The sequence below is a fragment of the Dermacentor albipictus genome, chromosome 4 (genome assembly GCF_038994185.2).
Source record: "Dermacentor albipictus isolate Rhodes 1998 colony chromosome 4, USDA_Dalb.pri_finalv2, whole genome shotgun sequence".
NCBI lineage: Eukaryota > Metazoa > Arthropoda > Arachnida > Ixodida > Ixodidae > Dermacentor > Dermacentor albipictus.
The window spans coordinates 25716213-25723497 of record NC_091824.1 but is presented as its reverse complement, the minus strand read 5'-3'; the positions used below and the strand labels follow the sequence as shown (position 1 = coordinate 25723497).

General features: G+C 48.0%; 1 pseudogene; it reads right to left on the bottom strand.

Moving 5' to 3' along the window:
- Nucleotides 1-1632: 1632 nt before the first annotated feature.
- Nucleotides 1633-4009, bottom strand: LOC139059614 (uncharacterized; annotated as a pseudogene).
- Between the last annotated feature and the right edge of the window lie 3276 nt (nt 4010-7285).

Genomic DNA, 7285 nt, shown 5'->3' with positions numbered 1-7285 from the left:
CTCCGTAACTCGGCAATCAGAAACGATGGCACAATTTTGTGAATTGCATGTAATAGTACATCTAACGCTGACAAAATTAATAGGTCACACATGATTGTAAAAAGATTTAGTAATGTGGAAATACAATTTTTGCAGAATCTTTGTACACATCGCAATGAATTCACGTAAGATATAAATTAGCATATTGCATTTTTCCGCTTCGAATGATCTAATAGATGCCGTTCACGAAATTGCGATATCTGCTCTTGATAAAGAGTAATTAATTTGTAAACTTGGCACCTCTACCCTTTCTTAATTTCCGAATTTTTGTAAATTCTTGTAACAAAATTAAGGCCATAAATAGAAATTCCGCTACCAACAGTCACTAGAATTTCTTTTTCTCTCAAATACAACAAATTTCATTAAAATCGGCCAGGTGGTTATCTCAGAAAAGTGTTTCTGCGTTTTAGATGTATTTGAATAGTCCGCATCGGAGTTGCGCCCGAGCTAAAGCTTCTATAACACGTTTGCAAGTGCGAGTAGGCCCGGTCATGTGGGCTTTATTTTATTAGTGTGCTCACAGATGACAAAATCCGCATGTTCATGCAAAACTTTGACTTTATATGGGCTCAAAATATTTATCCCTTCAGTTTAACATCATGTGGTATACTGGTCCCCATTACAGTGACAACAGAAGAAATCCAAGGAAGATGGAAAAATCTCAAAGATACTTTTAGAAAGAAAATTAAAGAGGAAGCAGACACCAAGAAGAGTGGAGCAGCAGCTGCTAACAAATCAATTTGGCCATATATGCAGCAGCTAGAGTTCATCAGGGATGCCGTTGAAACGAGACGGCAAGCAATGAGTAATATGCATGTGTGAACGAGTTGACACTTTGTGCACATTCTACGCAGGAGCTACTGCATCCTTGGACCAACTGATCTCTCACTTGCGCGCACAGATATTCTCGCGGACAACTCAGCGGCTAATGGGAACTTGGCGCCCAACAGCGGTGCAGCTACATGCGGAAGCCCAGCGCGAAACAGTCAGAATGATCCAAATGCCCCTTTGGACACCCTCGAAGTACTGTTTCAAACCCCAGGCTGAGAAGATGGAAATCAAGCGGGGCCTATGACGGAAACTCACAGCACCAGCGGTGTCCCGTCATCAAAGGTAAATAAATGACAAAAAAGGCGCCACGAACTGGAAGAGACAAATAGGCAGCTGCAATCCGTGCGGAATGTCATTGCTGCTCACAGGCCGATGGACGCTTCAAGTCATTTTTTGCTGTCACTTAGACCACAAGTTGAAGCAACTCCAGCACACATGCTGATGCATGTAAAGATGGAGCTGCTGAACATTTGGGAGCAGTACAGTCAAGGGAAATACCCAGTGGGCCTTCTTGTGCACCCATCATGCAAAGAATAAGGCATATTCCGGGTACTTGTTTATTTCCCCATGCCAAACTTGCTTGCTGCAACACACACACACACACACACACACACACACACACACACACACACACACACACACACACACACACACACACACACACACACACACACACACACACACACGCACGCACACAGACAGAGGCACAGAGCGTTGTCTTCAGTGCCGTAGTCCAGCTGATGCCCACTGCCATGACACGGCTCATTGTGTGCTATTAAAATAGTCCTTGAAAATCTCCCTCATTGCAGCTGCACTGCGACTGTAGTTATGGCCCACCGGAAACGCCAATTCGAGCATGTCTTGGGTGTCTTCTTCCCGCCACTGGCCTTCAGTCACGTTACCGTAGCAGTCTTCTGAGTCCGCACAGTTTGGTGGCATGTAAGCTGGATCTTCACTCAGAAAATTGTGCAGCACACATGCAGCCATTACCACACAATCTGCATTATCGGGGAGCAGGTTAATCGCTCGGCGAAAAATGCCATATCTCGAGGCCATCACCCCGAATGCGTTGTCAACACACCTCCTGAAATGAAAAGAATTTTGATACAAGTACATTGCATTTGTGATCTCGAGATCCCACGCCCACGCCGTAAATTACACCCACGCCGTAAATCAATGTAGCACTGAAACAAACCTTGCACGACTGAGCCGATAGTTGAATATCTGTTTGCCTTCATCTAGGCCTCTACCTGGGTAAGGCCGAAGAAAGTCGGGGCGAAGCTGGAACGCTTCGACCCCTACGAAAACACGGGGTGCCACCGTTGAAGCCTCTGGTAAGCATTGTGGTGCCGGGAGACCAAGGAGGCCACGCTCCAAGAATTTTCCTAGCCTTGAGGCTCCGAGTTCTCCACCAACGCTCTGCCACCCATAGGCCCAAACGTCTACAAGGATAAATTTCAGATTGCTGTCAGCAATAGCCATAAGTACTATAGAGTATGTACCCTGGAACGATGAATGGTTAATATTGAGAAAATAGTGATTTACAAACAAATAAAAGGGTCAATCTGTACATTACCTTATAGTTGAAGTATAGGCTGCCTGAATTTGGTGGGGCCTGGATCTGCACCTGTTTCCCATCCGCGGCGCCTACACAATGCGGGAAATTCCATTTTTCAAAAAATCTGTTCGCTACCTTCTGCCATTCGGAAGTAGTTGGCACCTGTGGTGGGAACGAAGCACACATGAAGGCATCTTTAGTGTAAGAAGAGCAGCAGCGCAAACCAAAGAGCGGCATGTAAAGAGAAGTGCCATCCTGCAGTTATTTAACGTCCCTGTCTTGAGCTCATCCTATTTATCCGTAGTATGAACTGACAAGCAAAGCAACATATACACTTCGATAAAATCTTAATGCTTCAAGCAACTGATCACATACAGCTTATTCTTTCTTTTTGAAAGGGGGGAGGCATGTAAGGTTTGGAACCATTCACTAAACAATCCAAATCAAAGAGTGCATACGACACATATAATTCTGGTATCTTTACAGTGTATAACCATGTGCATGTGGGTGGTAAGACTGCATGAGCTTGCTTTTGAGCTCTTGTAGGATATGCGATACTTTTTGAGACTTCACACTCTCAAGACTATCCGCACGCTTCCTATTTTGTCTTCAGTTTGTATTTAAACAGACGTGCGCCTTTGGAAATATTACAATGGACATTCATGATATGCAGTTCTCCCTTTGCTCGCTTGCAATTTGCCTTTCCTCATTATGTCATTTACAATGTGCACACAGAGTGGACAGTGTCTAATTCACACGATGCTCATTGCTAAACTTTTCTTAAAAACAAGGCTCTTAGAATACACAGTGATGTTTAATAAGCAATCATTAGGTATATGAATTTATCACTGTAGTGTTTTTGCAATATGTAGGCTACCTACATCACGTATGGGAAGAAAACTTTACTGTAGTGTATGAGGTCGTTTAGCATCCCAAAGCGACATGGGCTATAAGGGAGGCCGTAGTGAAGGGCTCGGGATTAGTTTCGAGCCGTTTAATGCACACGGCCATCGATCAGTACGCTAGGCGCCCACGTACTGGGCGCCTAGTCACCTCCATCAGTCACCGCCGTACTGGTCACCTCCGTCTAAACGTTCTCTTCCTACCAACAACATACCTTAAGACAAATGGGCTGAAGAATTTTCCACAACACCTTGAAAGTCTCGCGGATAATAATACCAGCTGTTGAGATGCCCACTCTGAATGCCAGGGCGACATGTTGAATTAGCATCCCTGATGTCATGTACCTAGAAGGAACCTCAGAAGTAATGTCAGCTTGGCGTACTCGGATCACCAATTTATCAATTAAATGCGGCGACCTATCTGAAAAAAAAAATATGGGATTTTACGTGCCAAAACCATTTTCTGATTATGCGACACGCCGTAGGGGAGGACTTCGGAAATTTCGACCACCTGGGGTTCTTTAGCGTACACCTAAATGTAATAAACGGGTGTTTTCGCATTTCGCCCCCATCGATATGCGGCCGCCGTGGCCGGGATTCGATCCCGCGACCTCATGCTCAGCAGCCCAACACCATAGCCACTGAGCAACCACGGCGAATCGACCTACCTGAGAGTCATTTCAAGTCGTGCGCGTGACGGAATAGGTTCCCGCACAACGAAAGGCTTCGTAAGCGGCCCTTCAATGAGGGCATGGAGTTCCTCAAACTTTTCTGCCGTCATATTATAGTACAACTGAAAATACTCCGTGTGGGAGTTCATGAGCAGCGGCCGCTGCACGAAAATATTGCAAAGTACCAGCATCACGATAACTATTTTGTGCAAACACAACTCACCGCGGTGTAGAACTCGGATTCCTCCTTCCGATTCTCCCAGATGGGTCTCACCCACCAACGCCGTGGAACCCGGAGCTCGAGCAAAGCCTTCCATTTTTTTTTAAAAGGTAGTACTCCTCGAGAAAAAGGAGATGCGTGTAAGAATCGTCATGTGGCGCACATAAATCTATCTCTGTCTCCGTCCACACGATAGCATCCGTTATACCAGAATACCGAGGCACTCGCGAGTTTGTGCGCCGCATATGCGCATCTATTTACAAAAACAACACCAAAGATAAAAAGTAAGCATGATTTAGTTACTTAGAGCACAGGATATTTATTTATAAAAAAATTTGAGAGGCAGGGACAGAGCAACCCTTATATTGGTAGTCGCAAACTACCGAAACTGGCTGAAATTCCTGCGTTTTTTGCCAGCAACATTGCTATTCGCAGCGGCGGAAAACGCGCGGCGGCAATGCATGTGAAACAAAACCTCGCGAAACGAACAGCGCCGCGCCGCTGTTCACTCCATTCGCCCAATCGCTTGCATGTGAAACAGGCTTAACGCAACCCTCGGTGGCCGGTGCTTGCACCATGGAACCGTGCCTCGGCGTCACACCGATCTGGCGGTCGGTCAAGCTGGTGCGCCAACCAAGTTTTATGGCCCCGTATAAACCAAAGGGAACCAATTGCAAGGCACCGACTCGAAACACTACCCTACTTCGGAAATCGACCCAAACACAGCGGGAGTCATCCGTGGTGCGGGCGTTGCCGGACACAGGCGGGTGCATTGTTGCCGCCGCGGGGAGGGGCCGAAAAGCAGTCCGTGAGCCGGTGGCCGATTCCATCATGGCCGCCGTGCGGCCGCTAGGAAACCACAGCCGTGCATGCAGTCATGGCATGCCCAAAGCAGGCACCATGCGGGCAGGAATGCAGCCTCCATGGTCGCCACACCATAGCTCTGGCCTCCCGTCAAGCAAACGTCAGGGCACAAACATATCAAGGTATCTATAGTAACCCCAATACCTTTTGTTCTTTTTCTTGGCCTTGGAAATTTTCCTCCCGAAATTCCTCACGAACAACTCCTGAATTTTACGACCACTTTCTCATTTGAACATGGGCATCCTTCAATATTTTGTCAGTGTCTGTGACTATCTTTAGTGCTTCTTTTACTGTGTTAGTGCCTGTCACCAACTAATCAACGTAAAATGAGTCTTTCAGTATAATGGCTGAGTCAAGCTGTCCTTGTATGCATCGAACGTAACCACGCTCCATGAAACCCGGTAGCCACATGCATGACCCTCGCGCAGGTTGTTTTCTTTCGAAGCCGGCAGTCGTTTGTGCTTTTAGAACGGTGCCACTCTTCGAGACAGGGACCGCTATGGGTGCCGGGCTTCCGCCGCGGTGCCAAAGATCTATGGACACTTTGCGCACAAGCGCATGTAACCGAAGGCCAAGGCGCCTCGACACGCGCATGTCGCTCAATGGCATATAGGCTCGTTCTTGCCAGGGGTGCCAGCGTTCCCGTGGTGGTGGGGGAGACAGTGTGACGCCATCGAGCAAACGTTTGTAACGGGAGACCTGGCGGCGTAGTCGCGCAAGGGTATGGTTCTGCGGCATGACCATGGTTAGTGGCTTGCTGGGCATGACAGGACACCGGGCCGGCTGCACCGGGGCGTGTGGACCCCGAGCAAGTGGGCCATGTCGCGTTTGTTTAAACGAGGCTGATGTGTGTGTACCGAAAACCGGGCTATCAAAGGAAGGCGGTCACAGCGTGTATTGTTGATAGTCCAGCCTACTCTAAAATAAAACTGATTGGTGGAATGTGAGCGAGGAGGCCTAAAATAAGGGTACCACCTCAATTCGTGAGGGTATTTAGAAGGGTGTGTCGTAAGGAGAGGGAGTGAAGTGAGCGAGCCGATCATCGGCTGCCGCTGGTCGATGTATACGACTTTGCCTTAATCAACCTATGCATTTCTATGTTGGCGTCCCTGAGTGCAACGTGTTACTGCACGGCAGCGATCATTCCTTCAAGATTCGTCTGCCTGGAAGACCTGGAGGAGACGAAACTTAACTGGTGCCGTGACCAGGATCGTAAGAGTGACTTGCTGCATCACGGCTGGCTACAACTATACACTTCGTTTTGAGAAGCGTGCTGGAACGTTATTCTCACATAAAGTTCCAGGAGCGGACGCTCAAAATACCATGGCGGCATGTGAGTGCGAGGCCCGGACCAGTGTTTAACGACAGCATTCAGGTCAGCACGTGGAGGACAGCGAAACAGTGTTCGGGCAAGGACTCGGTGATTGCCCAGCGTGGCTCCTGCAGTACCGACCACAAGCGCCGTCGTGAGTAGGTTGTTAGGGAGCCACAACTCGCGGCGAACGACCCTCTCGACTGATCGGGTGGCTGCCCGACCCTCAGCGTTGAACCACTTCAACCGGGAAAAGATAGAAACTAAGATAACACAATGCAAGGATGGTGCTCGGCAAGTGCCCGGGACGAATTGGAGTTACGGTAGGCCTTGCCCTATTTCCTTCAGGAGCACCATGTCGGTCACCATGCGAGCTCAGATCCAGCGCGCAGCGGCAGGAATTACCTCTGAGTCAGCTTCGAATGCGAAAGATTTAGCTGGGGTAGAGACTTTGGAAGTTCATAGCACTACAGTGGACTCCAATATCCAAGGCGCTTCCACGCGGCTCCGAGAATAGGCACTGAATGTGGAAATGCTGAGACTTGAAATTCAGCTTCAAACTCTAAAACAGCGAGAGCAGAGTGACCAGAATAATGAAAGTGATCGAAGTTCGAATTTGGGCATATGTGCCACGGACATAAGAACAGTACTCGCGGCTCCACCGGAGTCAGATGGCTTAGTTCCAGCATGGTTTAAAAGCGCTGAAAATATGCTCAGAAGCTGTGATATTTCCTTAGATGTCGCAGGCTCAATTATTGTCCCATTCTTGAACGACAGAAGTCGCACTCTGGCAGCAAAAAAATCGTATGGCCAAGTGTCATCGTATGAAGAAATCGGCGAGTTGGTAGTGTCCGAGTTGAAATTGACATCTGAGGAGTATAAGTGCAG